Here is a 22,405-nt window from a genome sequence, read left to right on the forward strand (position 1 = left end):
GGATTTAACCAGAAATGTTATGATCCGTACCTTAACCTGTTACGATGACACGTTATCCGTTAAACCTTATGTTGCAGCTGAGGAACTAATACAAATATTGATGGTCGAAAATGGTGGCTCATACTGCCCTACTTCTGGAGAACGAAAGGATTGCATTGTCATCAGGCTCTAATCTGTCCTGAAAATTATAAGTCGATAGCTATAGTAGTCGATACTTAAGAGAATAAAATTTGAGAGAAAAATTTTCCCGGGAAGAAAAAACAAACAGATGGACAATGAAGTGACTACAAAAAAATGTGGTAAAACTATTTGTATCGCGGTAAAAGGTCGGATTTATGGATATTTACTTGTTCGTTTCGTATCCGTAAAGATCAAAATGTACCTCCCTCCTAGAGACAGTTTTAAACGGGGCACGTACTTGCACAATCTGAAGCGCTGTCGATAGCTAGCAGTGGCGGATACATATGGGGGGCGCAGGGGTCGCCCTCCCTTGCGGAGCCGCCCTCATTGCCGAATATTGCATAACCACAATTATAACTGTTTTATCTCATAAGATGGCATTGCCTTATGTACTATGGGGGGGGGGGGGGAAGTATCCCAACAAAGTTTGTGTCGCCACTATCGCTCCGCGGGATAGTGGGTTTCCTTTCCAGTGGGTTGTTATTCTTTGGCCAGTGAGGGAAATTCAAACAAGGCAAACCATTTCCTATCTTCGTCGTCCAAATACGCGACCGACTACTGAGTCTCCCGCAACCCAGAGCATGACTCGCGATGACCTCCGTAGATTTGAGGCGCATTCGACGGCATCATGTGCGCACATTGGGAACGCTCCTCTGAATTTTTCGTTGTCTATCTCAACGAAACGGCAAAAATCACTACGGGCCATAGGAAGCTTTATCTTAAGGTAAACAACACAGTCGACGAGAAGATTCTATGGGCCACGTATTTGAATGCAGTTGATTTTTAAGAAGTTTTAGCTTTTCCGGAAGGACTGACGAGCACATTGCCAGAATGCGTTTTTCTTTCGATCGAGAAGGATATGTTCCCATCTTGATTTAAGATGCCGTTGTCAGCAGGCGAAAGGGGGGAAGTAGTCAGCTTATTGGAGACAGGCTTAACAGCAAGGCCGTGAAAGAAGTATAGGCCGCCGGCTTACCTAATGTTGTGGATAAGACACCGCGTGAAGACCTGGGGCGCTAGTGAAAATTCATCAAGTTCAGCATCCTATTCGATATCCTTCATGCTATTACCAACATAATCCTTTTAGTGTGAATTACTTTTCATTGGCAAAATAAAGAGCAGTGCAGCGAAAGAAACATATTTTAATATTGTGTAATGTTATCTGCGGATACATATGAACGATATTTTATACGGATTAATGCATATTGTGCAAAAGTAACCTACGCCACTGTACTATGCGCACATTGTGCAGTTGCTTTACCTGCCTATGTTTTTGTTGACAGAAACATTCGTTTTGCTCGAGGTATTACCAGTATTACTCAGTTATCTCGTTATCTGGACAATTAAAACATGAAAATAAGTGGAAATAATTATGGATGTTCGATATTTGAGTAAGGAAGGATGTGCCCTTGAATTGAATTTCTATCATGTTGAGGTGTGAATGTTGGACGTGGTCAACTCTATGGAATAGGTAATTATTTTAATTAAATTCTATGACTAGAACCTCTTTGATTGTGCACCTTATCCCATTTGCTTTTTTTCTTCATAGTGTAATATATGCTATTATTCATCAATCACATATAGCATGAGACATTGGACGTGTATGGTGTATTTTGTCAAGTGAAAATTGGCGTATTCTATTGAAAAAAGCTCTTCAATTTCTATCACGTTGAGGTGTGAATGTTGGATAAAGATCAACTCAATGAAATAGGTAAGAACTCTAATTACATTCTATGAATATGACCTCTTCGAATGGGAACCTATCTTATTTTTTTTCTTCACAGTGAAATTTATGCTATAATTCATCAGTCGCGTATAGCATGGGACATTGGCTTTGTATGCTGGACATGGTTAAGTGAATATTGGCAAGATCTGTTGTAAAATGCTCTTGGATTTCTATCATGTTGGGGTGTGATTTTTGGATAAATTTCAACGCAATGGAATAGGTAATGATCTTTGAAATTTAATTTTACGATTACATCCCCTTTGATCTGAACTGGAGTCTTTCTCTAGTAGAACTTTTTTTCTTCGCTGTGTAGTCAATGGTTTCATTCATTATCCTCTTCTATCGTGAGACATTGGATTTGTATGATTGAGGTTCTGAACTGTTGGGTGCCCTTTACTGTTGAAAAATCGTAATTTTAATATTGTTCAAAAGTGGTACACCCATAGCTGGTTCTGATACTAAATATCTACCAAATTTTAAAATTGATATAAGTTTCTTTATGGAATAAGAATTCTTATGTTTGGAAAAACTGGCTCATACATTAATGGTGTTGTTTCAGCTATACTTGTGGCAGTCCTAATGGAGCTAGAGAGCTGGTTGCCTAATGGAGGCCATGTTGCAGGTTATTTTATGCTAATTCCAGTTTTACAGATCACATTAAATGATCTAGTCTGAGTAAGGTTACAGCAATGAACTGAATTTTACAGTCAGAGTGGAACATGTTAAATTTAAATTTACTTCAAGGGAGTCTTGCAAAGTTTTAGGTGTAACAGTTTCTCAAGGGCAATATTCAGAATTATGTACGTATGTTTCAATCAAATGGTGATCAGTTGAAATGCTATTTTACACTGCATTGCTTGTTATTACTTAAGTTATTTTCTATGCCACATTTTGCTTGGCATTGTCACTCATTCATTTTATGATTTGTTGAGTTGAATATTCACAAGTGGGGTGTGGCCACTCAGTCCAGCTAATAATTTAGCTAATAAATGAATCACTCAACAGATTTGATCATCATCATGACATAATGTAATAGCTTAGCCATGTGGTACTTAATTTTATCTTCAATAAAAATGTAAGGAAAAAGTCTCACCAACAGAGAAACAAGATAGTCGTTCATTATCTGGTTGTAGATTAAGTCTTGTGAAGTACGGACTCAGAAAGCCTCAGATAGGCCCTTAGTCATGTGCATCTATTTTATCATCAGAGGTTCTTTTGCATTATGTCTCAAACTCCTAAGTTATGACTTAATTTAGATGTTCCACCTGTCAAAAGAATATTCTTTAAATGTCAAGAGTCATCAAATTTGAAACATTTCACTCTCCAAATTTTCAAGTTCCCCCACTTTAGGTGTTTCTGAATAGGCACTTGTCCATTTTATATATGTCAACTCAAGCTGATTTTTTAATTCAGTTGACATTTTTTTTCATTTGAACCTTGACTTCCAGCCTGAAGAAGCAGACTGGAATGCCTGCTATACATGCCATCTTCAGATGGATAAATACAGCAGAGAACTTGAAAGAATGTTGCATAACCCTTCTGCAAAACTTTCTATCTAATACTTTTATCTCACTAGAAATAGTGTACAAAATGTTGGTATATGACACCTTTCCCATCTCTGCAGCTCAATTAAGACAGCACAAAGAGTGATGAAAAATATTTGTTCTCCCTTTTTTGTCAGTTTATGAAAATATTACTTAGCCATATTTCTGTAACTGCTTCAGATAAAAAATTGAAAATTTGGTAATTATTGCTCCAGCACTTGCAATCATCGTAACAAATTTCCACAAAATCTAAAATGGTGAGGTAAACACTTTATTTTGCATTGATATGGAATGGCTCGTGTTGAACTTGATGGAATTGACTATGTACTTTGATATTCATATCTATGGCCATCTCTCTTTTACCAGGTAACATATTGTCATTTATCTTTTTTTTTACCTTGACAGTATCTGAATTGATGTCATTCATCACCCAAGTACAATGTGAAACCTTAGATCAGGATAATGGAGCAGTTAAACTGATGAATGGGATTGAATATTGAAAAATTCCATTGGATTTCTAACATTCCAAGGCATGGAGCTTAGAGGTATGTAATCAACTTGATGGGATTGCTAATGTACTTTCGCATTCATCTTTATGAGTACCTGCTTTTTATTGGGTGACATATTTTTATATATTTTTTGTTTGCTCTGACAGTATCTTGAAACTGAAGTTGCTGAAGTGGTTCAACCTGCAGATTTCTCCTGCGGCAATGGACATGGAAATGAAGCTTTGCTCTTAACCAAATTAATAACCTTGATAGGAAAATATGCAAAAGTAAAATTTTTGACATTGCCATGGTGTACATCTAAGGTATTCCTTATCTTTGCCTACAGGCCATCTTATAGTCAGTGTTTTTATATCAATGGTGTAGCTGTATGTATTTGGAATTACAATGATGCGTAACCAATTGGAATCATGACCACTTAATTGTGCCATTAGATTTTTAAGAAATCTTTGTATTTCATTTACATTTTTATTTATTATGTTATGCAGTGCCATACAAAGTGTTTTTGGGGTAAAAAAGCATTTAAGGGTGCGATTCATAGAGACACTAAAATTCCTCACTTTACAAAGTCTCTTTACGGTAAAGTGAGAGTTTAGCTAAAGTTCACTTCAAAGGCATCCCCAGGATCTCACTTTATAAAGTGGAACTGTAGCTGCTTAAGTCTCGATCAGGCATTGAAATTTTGAGTGTTGGCAATGAACGCTTCATAAAGGTTAACAAAAAATTGACTCAGGATATGAATTGCTAAGTTGTTTACAGGTTTTTGGGGACTAGGTTTCCATGTTGTATTGTGCAAAGATTTTATTAAGCTACATTTTCTCGTTCTCTCATTTTGTGTGCAGATGTAAATTAATACTGCGTTGTCCGAAGCTTTTCCCCACTAACTTTTTTGTATGATAATGACTGAGTTAGGTGAATAAAAGCTCACTTTTAATTAGCTTCCTGCATTGGAAATGCACTTCGATGTTTTCAGCAAAGTAAAGATACAAATGCTGATATTTTCACATCATTTTATGATAATCTTGCCTGTTTAACTGCACACGGTTGTTTGGACTACATGTTAGTCGAAGTTTGATGGTATAAGTTCATTGAAGGTGGGTGAAATAGTGAAATTCTCTCACGTTAACTTGAAACTGTAGTAATCAATTTGAAGATTTTTCAATCAGTGGTTGTCTCAGGTGGACGCATATTTTGAAGTAGGTATTGGTGTTTATTGAATTTTTTTGTTCTTACCAGTATTTTAATTCTTGGGATGTTGATGTATGCGGCTGTATGTATATACATCCTCGATAAAATATTGCTTAGCTGCAGATAATATGACTATGAAGGAAAGTATGTTTTACTTATTTATTGCTGCCTTTCATGGCAAGATACTATTTCATCATTGTAAACATTCAAATGACTAATCGAAAAACGAAACAAAAACTCTCTAGTTTCAAAATGACAGAAACAAGAAAATGTTAACATAATATGGAGGCATGTGGAAAGAGTACATAAAGCAATTATGGAATGAAAACGCTTAAAATACAATGAAATGTTTAGAAAATAGCATTTGGTTTGCCAAACGATATGAAAATCAAGTCTGCTTAAGAGGACCATTGGCTCCAATATAAACAGAAATTTGCTATCATTTCTAGGGGGGAAATTCTAGAATATAAACACATGCATAACCTAAGAACATAATTAGCTTGTTTTAAAAATCAACACAAATTATGCCAACCTATTCAACCACTTACTGTGCTGTAATTATCACATAATCGTAAAAATGTCCTAGGTAGTATAGCAACTAATACAGTTCAACTGCAGAAGTAATGGGTCATCTCCAGCAATACTGACTCGATATATTTTCCGGAAAGAGAGACACATTACGTGTCTGGTTATTTCTTGAAATATGCCTGTCTTCTGCTGAGTCTCACCAAAGAATTAATTCCTATTAATTTCCGTAACCCAAATATCTTCATATTTCAACTTCAAAAGCAGCCATATTTATTCATCCGTAAAGAACACTTTACCCTAAGTGAGCTCCGGTTGGGCACTTTACGGTAAAGTGACAATTCTGCCATTTTTCTTCTAAAGTGGTGTTTATGAAACAGAGAAAGCAGACTTTAGCCTGGCTAAAGTAACTTTAGCCCAGCTAATGTATACTTTAGCTTAAAGTGCCGTCTACGAATAGCACCCTTAGGGATTCATTTCATTATTAATGTTGAGGTGCAGTTCTCAAACTTTTCTGTTGCGCATTTGATTGTTACTTCACATTTGTGGATATAATCCCATCTTTTTGTATAATTGTTTTGTATCATTTTATTGTTCTGTGTCAAAGGCTACTGCAGTGTGATCACAATGTAATATGCAAGAAATCTTAATAAATGTGCTTTATATTACTCAATTATTTTTTTTTAGTGTTTTCACCCTAGCGAACCGTAATGGATATCAACTATGATAACGGGTCATTGGCCCGAGTTGTTAATAAATAGTAATATTGGTAATCCTTAGGAAAGGGGGGCGGGGAAAAAGGCTATTCAATTTGAATTTAGCGCTCTAGCATAGCCGAAGTTACTTTTTTGGCCGCTGCAAAAGTAGAATGGCGCTACAGTAGGCGGCCAAAACTTGCTACGTCATTTTTAACACGTACATACACATCTTTCTAGAGTATATAATCTTTGCTTAACAGGTTGACTGCCGTGGCGGACACCGGTGTCCGCTGTGGTATCTTCTTCTCCCGCCGTGGCGGTCACCGGTGTCCGCGGAAAAAAGTTCGTCTTCGTGCGCCGGGTGACCGCCATTTACGTACTTTAGCATAGATATCTTTTCCGCAACGGCCTCAGCTAAACTGTCACTCCTTTGGTTTTTGCTAATTGTTTATAAAATTTTTTTTGCTGTCTTGAATGTTACTTACGTATTTTTTTATACCGGTTGGCACATTGGAAGCCGTTATCCCTCGAAGTAGACCTCCGGAGACGCTTTTTCCGTGTTAAATGTTTCATAAACTACGATGTTGTATGAGCAGGGAGTACTTACTCTTTGTTCGTAATCCAGGGCTGCTATATATACATTAAATCTGAAAGCATACTATAGTATGCTTTCAGATTTAATTGAGAAAGAATATATATCTTCTTTAGGAGACGAATTATATTTTCTACTCAGTGTTTTGCATCCTTCAGATAGTTTCAACTGGTAAACACATCTATAAAAAGAAATTGAAGAGAAGGATAACAAAATCTTTCCCAGCTTTACCTTATAATTCAAATTAACTTTACCGCAGTAATTTTGTAGGTCTTTAGAGCCCTCCTCTCACCGACATTTATTCTTACTTTCCCTTGCTCCTGAAATATCAGAAAGGTGAAATAAATAATATATATCCTTTTCAAATAATCACTTTTTATTGCAATAATGGACAATTATTCATATTTTTACAGATGATGTTTATGAAAGCAATCCAAACAGAACCGTGGCTTTTTAGGGCAGTCATCACAGTAGGTAGTGACTTTTTTCACTTTGTTTTTTTCAATTTCCCCAAGTTGTTTCTTTTCGTAGCATCCTCGGCAATATTTCCGATTGATTCGCGCACCTCCTTCCTCCTTTTTGAATGAATGAGTAGCCATTCTTTTCCGTGATGTTTGTGGCAATGTAAGACTGGTCGGAGATCTATCGCCCTGTGACTCATTTCCCAAAAGCGATCCGATAAGGTTTTCCCTGAATTTTACTATCTGCATCTTACTGCCACAAATTTGGTTGAAAATGAAATAAGCATTCACCACAGAAGTCCCTAATAATAGTTCTAACGCTACTTTTCTGTACCATTTCAAAGACCGACGCAATGGCGTTGAATAAGAGGAAAGTTGATCAGAAAGGTCTATGGATGATTTCCCCTCATTATACTTCAGGATAGCTACTGGTTTCAAAACCCTTGACCTATATTTTTCCACTTCCTCTATCTCGTTTGAGTGGCATGTTGACAATAGCAAAACATCGCGTTTATCTTTCCACTTCATTATTGACACACCTCTTTGATTTTCTTTGACTACTATTTCCCCTTTCTTAAGTTTTTTGGCCGTTACATCTTTGGGTATTCCCCTCCGATTTTTACGCAGGGTACCTAGTAAATGTGTCCTACGATCAAGAAGTGAATTGGCCAACTCTAAGCTCGTGTAATAATTGTCTGTAACAATCGTTCTGCCAGCATCTAGTAACTTCTCGGAGAGCTGCATAACTACAGCTGTTGGAACAGATCGCCTGGCATCGCGCTCACGTCCTGCATAAATTTTCATATTCCATACATAGCCCTTACCAGAGCACAATTTAAAAATTTTGACACCGTACTTATGCCTTTTTTGAGGAATGTACTGTTTTAATGCTAACCTGCCTTGAAATGGAATAATTGATTCGTCAACGCATAAAATTTCCCCAGGTGTATATAATTCCTGATAATTACAAATGATTTTATCCAAGAGTGGTTGAATTTTATGCAAACGGTCTTTGTTTGAATTTTCTTCATTATTGGAGAAGTGCAACATCCGTAACAAGAGTTCAAAACGATTTCTGCTCATGTGAGAAGGAGCTACATCATTACGATATATGAAGTTTTTACTCCAGTAGTCAGAAAGTTTTGGCATTTTTACCACACCCATATAAATCAGAATCCCAAAGAGCTTTTTGATCTCGTGAAGAGTTGTCGGTTTCCAATCTACCACACGAGATTTTCTAGAAGTAGTCAGACCTTTCACTTGATTGGCATAAATATTAGTTTGTTCCACTATCATTTCGAGAATTTCATTGTCTATAATGTTAGAAAATATTCCAAAAGGGGAAGGATTACTCATATCTGCAACTACAGCACTCAATCCACTCTGCGCCGTAAACTGAAAATTCGGATGATTTTTCACTGGTTCAGTCCAAAAGTCAGATGACGCATTTGGTGATGAGGGCACCGGTCTATTTAGCTGCACATTTTCACTCTCACTTAGCTCTCCGTCGGTTGTATCGGAGGTTGCCCCTCGTAGCAATTGTCCATCCTGCAAGGAATCGTCGCTTGAAGAGTTCACTCTGATGTCCTCATCACTGGAAGGGATATATTCATCATTTCCCGTTACACTTGAATCAGATGACTCTTCTAAGTATTTCCTCTTAGCCGCTTCAACAATGAATCTGGTCCGCGGGGTGAATTTATCCATGTGGAATCACTAATGATAAAAGTAGATTTTGGTTCAACATTTCTTATATAATGAAAAAGATTATGAAAATATTCAGTGAACCAAAAAGTAGAAAAATGCAACTAAATATGTAAACCAAACTTACCAAAAGGACGATGACGCACCAAAGTAGAATTCAGCGCAGGACGCACAAAGTGGCACCGAGCACTCTTCACATTTCTTCTACTAATCGTATTATAGGAGAAAATGTAGCCTCTTTTCATGTCACTGTGACAGCACTGATCTTTCGAAACGTTCTGTCGTCTCAAGACATAAAAGCGCCCTATATATAATGCTACGTATTCCTTCAACAAGTAGAAAGGGATACATTGTGTTGATGATGTGATATGAAGTTCCACACAATGTTTTACATTAGTCGAATAAAAGAGTTCTCCGTCATAAACATAATAGCACTACATGTAGAAGGAAGGAGGGTCTCCTGGTATAACTTGTTGTTTAGTGTCTGTGCAGCGCCTACTGGCAGGAACGGACTTGAGTATACGCTAGGGAAGGAGACAAAGTTAGCTCCGCGGAGGACAGCTGTGTCCGCGGAGGGGGGGCGGACTGGAGAGAAAACTGCTACTAAGAAGTGTAATACTGAATATAAAATGAATGTAGGTGTTATTTATCACTACGAATATTTTACTGCACTACAAATGAAGTAATTGCCGTATTTTCGTAAATTTATAGGTATCCGCCAGCGCATAAGTTGGTGGTCGTGACGCTGACACCGTGGCGGACACCGGTGTCCGCTAATTAAATTTATCATTAGATAGAAAAAATAATGTTACGTGCAATTTATTTTTTCATTAGCAAAGTTTTACTGCACTACAAATGAAGTTATTGCCATATTTTCGTAAATTTGTAGATATCCGCGAGTGCATAAGTTGGTGGTCGTGACTCCGACGCCGTGGCGGACACCGGTGTCCGCTAATTAAATTTATCATTATAATGAAAAAATTAATGTTATGTGCAATTTAATATTGCTCAACTCTATTAGTCACAATAAACACATTTAAATATTAACTTGGCCTAAGGGGACATATTTAAAAAAAACCCTCGGCAGTTAACCTGTTTTAACAGTAGCGGAAACATAGCGAAGGATGAATAAAAATTTAAGCGCCGTGTACTACTCGGAGAAACGCAACAGAGAGGGTAATGAGGCATTGAAAAATCTGAGAAGTCCTCCACCTGAGAAGTGACCGATTAGGACCTGGGTGTACAATAGGGCGGATCGCAAAAATCGATTTTTTTCAAATCCATCTGGCCCAATGAAAAAAAGTTGTGGGACCGATCAAAAATAAGGCCTGAAAAATTTGAGACCTGTACGTGAACCCCTGACCCTCGCTCAAATGCAATTTAGGGGGGGAGGGTCAAAATTCGAAAAAAATATAATATTTTATGGTCATTACCTATTAATTTCGCCCGAGTTACTGTCCTTCTAGATCTAAAATTTCGTGCATTTTGACGTATCTGCCACCGTTTAGCCACAAAATGCCTAATTTGAGTCCGCGTCCGCGAAGAAAATATTCCAACGCCCACGCAGCGTCGCGGATACCAGAGCCGCAGGCCGATCCCTTCCCCTCCACGCTCGCTTCTCCCCCTCCCACGTCTCTAACACAGCAAACTTCATTCCGCGCATGCTGCTAGGAGGTCGTTTATCTTTCATAATATAAATCAGAAGATGGTAGACGGTAAAAAACGATGCGTAGTGAGACGACTTATCCCTTCTTTGGCGCCTCGTCGGCGTTAAACAAATCGATGTTACCAACTTTTAGAGAAGTGATGAAATAATCTTAGACCTGCGCGCGCAGGAAAGGAGACTACGGTCTTGAAGACCATGGCCTCCTTTATAACAGGCCACGACATGCAATTTGGCACCATCGCTTTACGTGACGTCAGGGGTCCTACCAAGCGGCTGGGGTCCCCCAGCCCAGCCCCCGAAGTAAGGGGTCTGCTTCCTGCGTCGTCTGTCAATGAATGATGAGCGACGAAGGAAAGATACGATTCGTACCGCTTAGTGTCACATAAACTACAGTAATATTGTCAAGCGCTACGACTTCTAAATAATACGTTAACAACTTAAGTTTATCTGCGGAATATTGGAACAAATTCGATAGCTTTATTGTGAAAGAACCAGTCTTCGGCGTAAGCTACGTATTTTCTCAGTGAGAAATTCACGGCAGTATTATTCGTCTGATACATGTAAATGCCATAGTAAGTAAATCTCTTGAATTTCTCACCTTGGTAGTAACTTAATAAGTCTTTGAAATAACCAGCCTTCCGCGAAAGTTATGTATATTCTCCAGATTTGCGGCATTGTTATTCACCTGATATTTGTACATTCCCTCATACTTTTGTAAGTTGAAAATTAGATAAATCTTAAGGATTACTCCCCGTTGTGGAAACATTACGCTTGTAAGGAACTAAAAACTTGGCATGCAAACTCACTCATTAAGAATTAAAACGTTCATATTCGCTAGATTCAGATCTGCATATTTGAAGCGCCATGACTACTGCTGGGTTAAGAATTTTAAGATTCGGTCCTGAAACTGCATCAATAACCATATGTGGCAGGGTATTAGAAAAGAGAAAGGAGTAAACATTTCACAAGTTTTATTTCATTGTAAACAAGGAAATAGGCATGAGAAAAATATTTAAAATCCAGTACGTAAATATACATCAAAGAAATTCATATGTATTTCACTTTTCGAGAATTTCAACACAAAACAGAAGCCTGAACAAAGTCATTCCAAGTGTAGACATTCCATTTCCTTAAGGAATAGACAAAGCCTTTCACTGCAATTCCAAATCATGATGTTGAACTATATCCTTCAGTAAACGGAAGGCATCCCGATCCTTGCTCCTTTAGGAAACACCATGAAAAGGTAACTGAAATGTAACGTAAAAAAGTTCATAAATTTACATCATCATCAACTAGGAGGAGTCAAAAAAGCAAGAACGTAATGACATAATATAATGTTAATGAATTTTCAATGGTTGTTATCATTACATTAAAACTCTATTCCATTAATGGTATTCAATGAACATAATTTATAAATAAAAAAAGGATTAAATATTTTAATAAAATATCCAATAGATCAGGAAAGAATGGCTAGGTAAAAAGGTTCGCATGTAGGCCTCTGAGTTGACACCCATTAATAAGCAAATCATTATAGAACTTAAAAAAATAAGTACACTCATTAGTAAAGCCATTAAGGGCACTGGCAGGAACTATTGGCATGACACGTCTTAGGGGTGAACAGCCTGAAAAAATCTCTTCCCACCTCTGAATTAAAAAGAAAAAGTTCCACAGCAATAATTATGGAGTAGTGCAAATGTTAAAGGCAAAGAAAACTCATTGATAAAATCCACATTTACAGAATTTGATGACAGCAATTTTCATTCTCAAAAAGGTCCCAAAATCATGCTCTTCAATTAGAAAAACTAATGAAGAGATACATGACAATTTACCATCACTAAAAAAAAACTGTATACCCAATTTCATGAGGTCTACTTCACAATGTTCCAAAGTATTAGTTCATTCTCAAAAATATAATAATAAAAAGTTCATTCTCAAAAAGGTCCCAAAATCATGCTCTTCAATTAGAAAAACTAATGAAGAGATACATGACAATTTACCATCACTAAAAACAAACTGTAAACCCAATTTCATGAGGTCTACTTCGCAATGTTCCAAAGTAATAACAAGGAAATAGTAGAAAGACATATGTGATCAGCTGAAAAGCAAGGATAATGAAATTTCATTATGTGCGATAGCTGTATGGAAGGGAAACTACCTCAGTCTCATGTTGATTCTTCAGTATAAACTCTATATTCTTCCATTTTGGTGGATTTATCGAAGTTATCGCATACCCCTTCAGGAAAGAGTTGGCTTCAGACAGATGAGTGGCTATGAATCCATTGGCTGATACAAATTCCTTTTGAACAAAGTCTACCATTGTGTTCATGATCATACAAGCATATTTCTGTACTTTTCCATTCTCTTATCTCCAATGTTAATCTGAAATAATGATAAGAAAGGATTAATTAATGAGAAAAGGCAAGACATTACTTCATGAGAGCTGTATGGAAGGGAAACTACCTCGGTCTCATGTTGATTCTTCAGTATAAACTCTATATTCCTCTATTTTGGTGGATTTATCGAAGTTATCGCATACCCCTTCAGGAAAGAGTTGGCTTCAAACAGATGAGTGGCTATGAATCCATTGGCTGATACAAATTCCTTTTGAACAAAGTCTACCATTGTGTTCATGATCATACAAGCATATTTCTGTACTCTTCCATTCTCTTATTTCCAATGTTAATCTGAAATAATGATAAGAAAGGATTAATTAATGAGAAAAGGCAAGACATTACTTCATGAGAGCTGTATGGAAGGGCGTTCATCTTTCGGAAAGTAGAACACACTGACGTTTCCACTATCCTTCTCCGAACAATAGTTGCTCTTGCAACCTGGCACACAACAACGCCGGGGCATCTTTAAAAGTAAAATTGACACCCGTTAGAATGAAAACATGGACAAAGACGTAAGTCAAATGAAAGCGCTATGCCACAACAGCAAAAGTTCATTCCCTTCATAACAACTTCTATTTAATGTCCATCGACAACAATGTGAATTTCAGTACACATTTCAATGGCCACAAATCATGCAATATTACATCTCTCGTTAACAGTCTTCAATCGTAAAAAAACAAATCAATAAATAAAGGTCGCCTATTTCTACGAAATCCAATATTTGCATGACTTCACAACAAATGACATCCAAAAGATGACTATATCACACACTATCATGTATACCCAGGAATGAGAATTTTTGCGTGTAAGTGCATGGAGGAGCATAAGGTTCCCCCAATGAGAAGTATTTTGATAGACAATGTGACGAAAAGAAAGATGATGGCTGCTGGATTGAACCCTAAAGAAACTCGACAACTTAGGAAAAAAGGGAATCGTAGGCGAGCGTTGAGTCATCATCGCCAATTCTTGCACGGGAAAATAGTATCAAAAGTTTTCTTCATCAATTCATCCGAAGAAAATTAAAATGGCGAGAAATTAGCCGATTAATCCATAATTATGGATTGAAATTGACGGATAGGAAATAATGCGGGAACACATCCTATTCCCACCTTCGTCGCGCATACATGATGGGAGAAGATATATATCACAATTAATCTCAAACCTGCACACTAAATTGTCCAACACAAAAAGCCGACCACATGGCCACACTCACAAATGACAATATACACATCGCATTCCAACTTACACCCATAAATGCATTATAAAATCAATCCACTTACCTTTATGAACGTTATAAACTCAAAAATTATGTAATTACAACGCTAAAGACGCTTAAAAATGAGCGTTATTCACACGCAGTACATCAGCTTCACATACAACACAATAGCGACGGAACTTCTCAGTAGGACCCCTGCACAGCGTTGCCATTTCACCATGTCAAGGCCTGTTATAAAGGAGGCCATGTGAAGACGCCTCTCGAGTGGCTATGAAGGTGTGCGAACTATGGTGACGCGCTTCTCTTCCATTATGAATGTGACTAAATAGATTTAGCGGTACCACAGGAAGTACTAAAACTTACGGAAAATCTAATACTACTAATAGGCCAAAAGTAGGGTTTTATTGAAGTATAGAACTCAAACAATTTTAAAGGAACATTTTAAATTATGCGATATTTTTGCGTGTAAGTGCATGGAGGAGCATAAGGTTCCCCCAATGAGAAGTATTTTGAGAGACAATGTGACGAAAAGAAAGATGATGGCTGCTGGATTGAACCCTAAAGAAACTCGACAACTTAGGAAAAAAGGGAATCGTAGGCGAGCGTTGAGTCATCATCGCCAATTCTTGCACGGGAAAATAGTATCAAAAGTTTTCTTCATCAATTCATCCGAAGAAAATTAAAATGGCGAGAAATTAGCCGATTTGTATCTCTACTTTCCTCATGAAATAAACATTGAGGACTATAACCTCAAATTGGAACTTCTTCGGGGAAAATGCGTCTGCCAACTGTGATAGAGGTATATGCAAGAACCAAGCAACAGCAATGATCGTTCCCGCAACTTGAGCTGACGCAAAAGTCATAACTTCGTAAGATATATCAAAGCTAGTGTACCGGAATTACTTACGTAGACAGAAAAAGATGCTAATTACTGTGAATAAGAAAAGAGAGGTGTCATCAAAGGGTCTCATTTTATTGGAATGAAAGACTATACTCTTGTCTGATGAAAAAAGGGAAGAGGACTTATCAATACAAGTTTATAGGGGAATGTGTGGTGTTAGTTGAAGAAACAGGGTCCCACTTTTGGAGGTTTGCCTCCTCCGTCGGAGGATTAGTAAAAGTTATAAAATCTGCTATTATCGATTCCTTTCCGAGTGAAAATTAGATACACAGTATTAAAAAGGATTTGATTATTATGGTACCAAGCGAGTACCGCCCAAAAAGGTTTTGAAGTTTGCTGTGTTAGAGACGTGGGAGGGGGAGAAGCGAGCGTGGAGGGGAAGGGATCGGCCTGCGGCTCTGGTATCCGCGACGCTGCGTGGGCGTTGGAATATTTTCTTCGCGGACGCGGACTCAAATTAGGCATTTTGTGGCTAAACGGTGGCAGATACGTCAAAATGCACGAAATTTTAGATCTAGAAGGACAGTAACTCGGGCGAAATTAATAGGTAATGACCATAAAATATTATATTTTTTTCGAATTTTGACCCTCCCCCCCTAAATTGCATTTGAGCGAGGGTCAGGGGTTCACGTACAGGTCTCAAATTTTTCAGGCCTTATTTTTGATCGGTCCCACAACTTTTTTTCATTGGGCCAGATGGATTTGAAAAAAATCGATTTTTGCGACCCGCCCTAGTGTACAACTGGAGATGTTGATGCTGACATATAATACATCGAAGTGCTGCTGATGTTTCGAATTTAATAAAAGGAGAGATATGGTAGCAAGTGAAGTGTGAATTCATTGGAGTATATTTTTTGTTCTTCATTTTTTGCCCATATTAATTTACATATTTTATTTGACCCTTTTATATTGTCAAAAGTAATTTGCCACCATAATGTCATGCATTGTTTTAATTTTACATGATTGGTTTTCAAATAAATTGAATAGAAATTGAGGTATCAAACTGCAAAAAGGTTTTTTTTGTCGCTGGCTAGGAAAAAAAATATTTTTAATTTGTTTTACGATTTATGGAATTTACCTCGAAAAATTATGTGTCGTCGTTTAAATTCGTAGCAATTATATGCATATAATCGAGGGAATTTTCATTCGCATGTGACGCACCAAAAACTTTTAAAGTGATAATTGTTTAGGTATCACTGGTCATCATAGATTTTGATCTAGAGACGTTGTTGAGTGGTCTTAGACGTACTTTTCGCGCTGATTCCGAATCTGTAATTCGATTCTTTCTATCACATCTACTTTCTTTACGACAGCTTAATGTATGTTTTTGCTCTTACGAAAGTAGTAATTTAATTCATTTATATATCGTGATAGCATGAGAAAGTGGAAATAAAACTTTAATGCCAAAACACGTTTCCCTACGATGTCATGCCTTCCTATTCTGAAAAAAAATATGTTTAAAATTGTGCTATCCCATCGTTTTGTTCAAAGCAATGCTGACTTAGCTGCCACTTCACATCAGCATGTGACCAGCTGCCGGCGCGAGAAGACGCTTGTATTCTCTGAAGATAGTTTGACAATTTTGTTGCCCGCAGGATATTACAGCTTATGGCTATGTAATCGCTGAGAAGTGGCTTGTGAGTTGAAAGCATATTAAAGTTGACCAGTATGGTAAAAATATACAATATACGTTTCCTGCAAGTTTCAACTTAATACTAAAAACAGTATGCCGGCAACTGGATTAGGAATATAATCTCTGAAAAGCCAAGTTAATAGCCGAATTTCAAGTAAATAATTTGTATAATTATTGTTATGAACAAAATAAACCAAATATTGCCAACACTAAACGTAGCGACCCTTTTTGTTTTAGAATATATTTTCAGGCTTGTGGAACGATCAAATTCAAAAATCTTTCTCTCTTTATTTCCCTCTCCTTCGTTAACAGCGAGGCGATGACGGTTTTGAGGCGACGATCACGCGAGTTCAGAGTTTTTTTTTACCCATCTGAAACAAAGTGCGTGACGCGCAATGGGAAGTTTTCGCTTCAAAAATTAGTCTGCAATAAAATCTGCGGAGAGGATGAACCTCGCCAAGGGGCCCGAAAGAAAAACCTGTCTAGGCCCAACGTGAATGTGGACGTGGGTTACCTCAGTGCATTCCATTCGCTAATTTTAAAACGAATTGGGTTTTTGCTCCTGGAGTTTGACTCCAGCGTCGGTAACCATGTCGCGTCCGCTTCCGCCCTATTCGGCACTTGGTGCAGCGAAGGCAGGCTTGCTTCATGTGTCCCAGTTTTCACTTACCTGGCCCCTTCAGTTAAGTGGGACTCGTAGGTGTCTACACATTATTGAAAACGATCTTGGATGCAAGGGGAGGGAAGGAAGAAGCGAGAGAGAGAAGGCAGGGAACGTGAGCCTTGAAGTGAGCGAGGCAGGGAGTACGTGTTGAGAACCTAACATATATGATTTATTAAATATCTGCGATATTTCGAGTTTTTATGATCGGGCAGTCTATAGCCTTCTAATAGCTCTGCATTGCTCACGGTTTTTCAATGGAAAAAGGTTCGAGACGTCACTAGGGTGTTTGGCAGTGGGTGACCAGTTATCGGCTTTCAGCATGCAACATGATCCTTGGTTAGTCGAAGGTACGCGGTGTCATAATGTTGGATTAGGTCAGGTAATCTGCCGTAGACATTGAAAAGCGGAATCATGGCAGGCAATATGTATCACTTCAAGACGAAAGCAACTTTTCCCAGCCAAATGGTTGTCTCCTGGGAATTTCAGGTACAGATGATATCTGCATTCTCTTCGGGTTTTCGCCGCTTCCGTTGGCTTTTGGAGACAACAGTTTCGCTGACTGCAATTTCAGCGAAACTGTTGTCTCCAAAAGCCAACTGACGCGGTGAAAACCCGAAAAGAATGCAGAGATCGTTTGATCAACGCTGCGAAAATCTTCGAACCTACAATTTCAGTTACAGTTGGTTTCAGCAATATATATAAATCACTTTATTCCGTCACGACATAGATGGAGGGTTTGAAAGAGGGTGGAAGTTAATTGGGGTTAAGGGAGCGGGAAGGACGCGTTTTGGCAGTTGGTGCTTGGGGTGTACGGGTGGTGCATATGTAGTTACTGCAGCCAGTTAGGGGCGTTTAACCTCCCTCGCGCCCTGGAGACTCGCCCATGTAAGTTCTTATGTTAAAGCAACTAATGGAAACTTAGAATTTAATAACTGAATAAAACTGAAGTTCAAGTAATCTGCTTCATATCTAATTACGCCCTTCATATATACCTCACAATGGAAGCGAGCTTTGTCGGGGGTCTCCTAAGCAAGACCACCAACCACTTTCTTTCTCGGTGGTCGTGCCTAAGCTCGGGGCCCTCGGCGATCGCCGAACAGCCGACCTGCCGCCAGACTGCCCCTGGGTACCACCCGGACATCCCAAACACCAACTGCCAAAATGCGTTCTTAGCACCCCCCTAACCTTAATTAACCCCACCATCTTTCAAACCCTTCAACAATGTCATGGCGGAATATAATGATTTATATACACTTGAAACTATGTAAGAGTACAGTCAATTTCAAAAGTCGGTCCACATACCCGGCGCAGCCGTCTCCGCTATTCTCCGAAGGCGACCTTCGCATATTCCTTACGCGTTCCTTGTCCAATGGGGATCAATTTCACTTGATAAGGTTGTACAATTGGTGTAACTTGACTACTGTAATCCTCGCAAAGAGCCCCAAACACGATTTCAGAGGTAGGGAAGCCCCGTGAATTCTGCCCCCCACACAGCCAAACCATTCCACCATCGAAGAGCACGGATAAGAATTTATGGATTTTTCTGGCGAGTAACCCATCGCGCCAGGAAGATAGAGGAACATATGAGTCGTTTGGTAAATTTATACAGCACGCATAGTGCAAATAAAATTTTCGGAGCATTTCGAGCATAATACTTCAATATTTTTTTCTCCATATCGTCTTGGGAAAAATACGTAAATATATACATCAATGTTAATATTATCATTTGTGTCACGGTTACCATCCATGTTCGCGTTTACCCTTGTCGGCTACGAAGGATTTTCAGTCATTGTTCAATGTTTACAAGTGAAATAGCAATTACTCCCCAAGCTTTAGTATTTCGGAATATAAGTGGCGCCTTCATTTTGAATACCGCAACTTAATCCCATCCTGTAAATAGAAAGTAAGAAGAAGTATTTTAATTTCTTACCGGTTGCAAAAACTACCGGTAAGGTAATTGTTTTACGTGAGAAGATAAGTTCAATGTTTTTTTTAGAAAATTAGTGCGAGCAAAATCAGCGTACCATTATGATTGAGAGTTAACCATTTATGGTGGTCATTGAAAAACATAATTTACCTGCCCTTCTGAAATGTAAAAGGGATGGGAGTGTATTTGATTATTATTAAAATTATTATAAAAGTTAGCCTGACAATGATGGATAACATGGAAGATTTTATGAATCATCCCGCCGGCGCCCCTCCCAACTTGAACTTACAACTTTAATTAATAGTAACGCCCATTCACATAAGACCTTTTCATTCTATCCACATCCTTACTTTCATCCTTCCTCCTTACCTCAATTCTATTCACTATGGATAGCTCTTCTTCCTTTCTTTTCCTCCACGTTCATCTCACATTCTCCATTCATTTTCATACTCACATCTCGAATGCTTTCATTTTTTATTGCTCCCTCTTTCGTCGTCGTCTACGTTTCCCCACCGTAAAGTTGAACACCCCAACCAGTATAATTGGTAGATAATAAATATACTTTTTATCAATTGCGCAGAAATATTCATCCGCTACCCAACACGATATATTTTTATCGAATTAAAATTATGCAAGTTTTATACTTGAAGGATCATGATCAGTACCTATTAACCCGTAAGACTGTCTCAGGATATTCATTACGTGAGTGTAAGGTCTATTTTTGCTGTAAAATCACTTGTATATAATAATGTGGAGGGCATTGGCATGCATGATATCACCAGGTTCCAATTACAACTGATTGTAGCAGAAAAAATGAAACGAAAAAGGGGAAGGTCTTAGTTTGACCTCTAAATGAAAGGGGAAAAAATAGAAGATAAACTAAATGTGCCTTAAAATGGTAATAAATAGGCTAACAAGTCATGTAATTAATGCTTTCGATGGTTTTATAATTATCGAAAATATAATTTATGATAACTATTTCGACTTGATTAAAATTTTCGCGGCTCATGGTGATTTAAGAGAGATCAGTGGCGCCGACTCCATGGGGCCTGAGGGGGCCCGAGCCCCCTCAAAGTTTCGTTAGGGGGGCGGAGCCCCTTCAATAATTCAAGTTAAAAATTAAGTTATATTATGCTTTGTGAAATCACAAAATATATTGGTACTTTTATTTCCCATGTTTGACGATAGTTACCTTTTAAAATGCATTCAACAATGTGTTAAAACAAATAGTTATATGGTAGTAAGCAGGCTAACTGAAAACAAGTGGTGTGAATCATGATAGTGTTACGGTGCTGCGACACACTTTGAATTTAACCTTTTTCTGGGGCAAGACCCCCGATATGGGCCCCCCCAATATTTTTTATAAGTCGGCGCCCCTGAGAGAGATATACGGGTGTATCACCGACAGCTGGCCACTTCTTCAAGGGAATGGTTTTCATGAAGAATTGGCCAGCCTTTCCCATTCCCTTGAAGAAGTGGCCAGCTTTCGGTTACGAAACTTCGGGGCAATTCCGATACATCACGCGGTATACACCAGTACGCCTCTCTTTCATAACTATTAGACATTTGAACTTTCGATCAATATGAAGATATTAGTTAATCACTTACTGATACCTGGAATATATTAAGCATCACTTAAATATATGCTTATAGAAGTTTTAGCAACGACTGGAATGAATATCATACCGAAGTAAACATAATAATTTAGTACACATTAGTATTTTTGATTTATCGTGCGATGAGACACGTAGAAAACTGTAGGATAATATATGCCCCAAGAAAATACTTAGAAATAATGAATGCGCCTATCAAAGTGTTTAAAATACTTAAAAATAGGGCAATATGCATTGATAGAATTTGTAATATTGTGTTAAAGGCATAATCTAGACAAATATTTTGTAGACAACCTTTAGAATACTCTTTCACACTCAGACTTAAATTCCTATTTTCGTTTTTTCCATGTACGTTGCGACGCAGATACGTCTCGGTATTTTTTTAGCGCAAGCCCGACTACTCATATCATCTATCTCAGAATACTGTCAGGGCGTGTCACTGAGAACTTATGCTTCGCTTTGTGTTCTCGCACTGGGATTCGGGGAAGTCGCGAAGAATTTTGGATTAGATAAAAATGCATCGGTAAGACTTTCGCGGACGGTGAGAGTAAGTCAAACTGGCCCTTTCAAGGCACATAAGGCATAGGCAATACCCGAAGTTCGAGCTCATCGGAAAACGTAGTTGCTGGCGCTGGCCATGGGGACCGACTTTTGAAAGTGACTGTAACTGAAATTCCCAGGAGACAACCATCTGGCTGGGAAAAATTGCTATCGTCTTAAAGTGATACACACTTCCTCCCAGGGTACCGCTATTTAACGTCTACGGTAGATTACCTGACCTAGTCCAACATTAAGACACCGCGTACCTACGACTAACCAGGGATCACGTTGCATGCTGAAAGCTGATGCCTTGTCACCCCCTGCCAAACACCCTAATGACGTCTTGAAGGGCAGATAGGCGACTGCATTCTGCCTGAATGGTGATCATTCTATTTTTCAATAAAGGAACAATTAAATATGCAGAGGTATTGGAAGGATATAGACTGTCCGATCATAAAAACTAGAAATATTGCCCGTATCACGTTTTGGTAATTTTTTAAAATATTCATTTGCATTACTGCTGTTTGTGAAGAACCTATTAAATAAATGAATAAAATAACTTCCACGTTAATATCGGCATCGTCAGACAATTCCGTGAAGACGCTCTTCTCTGTCGTTGGGCCTGTGAAAAATCCCGTTCGCTTCTAATGCTTGCCTCCAAATCGAATCGGACGAAATCCAATTCTCCGCCTCAGCATTCGGAGGGTGCATTTTCGGGCTATGCGGGA

General features: G+C 38.3%; 1 long non-coding RNA gene across 1 annotated transcript; it reads right to left on the bottom strand.

Annotated features, from left to right (window-relative positions):
* Positions 1-11,746: 11,746 nt before the first annotated feature.
* Positions 11,747-13,237, bottom strand: LOC124162830. Its single transcript, XR_006865686.1, has 2 exons — positions 12,946-13,237; positions 11,747-12,037 (listed from the first exon to the last, which is right to left on the bottom strand). It is a non-coding gene; the product is annotated as an uncharacterized LOC124162830 (long non-coding RNA).
* Between the last annotated feature and the right edge of the window lie 9,168 nt (positions 13,238-22,405).

This window comes from Ischnura elegans, chromosome 7 (genome assembly GCF_921293095.1).
Source record: "Ischnura elegans chromosome 7, ioIscEleg1.1, whole genome shotgun sequence".
Classification (NCBI taxonomy): Eukaryota; Metazoa; Arthropoda; class Insecta; order Odonata; family Coenagrionidae; genus Ischnura; species Ischnura elegans.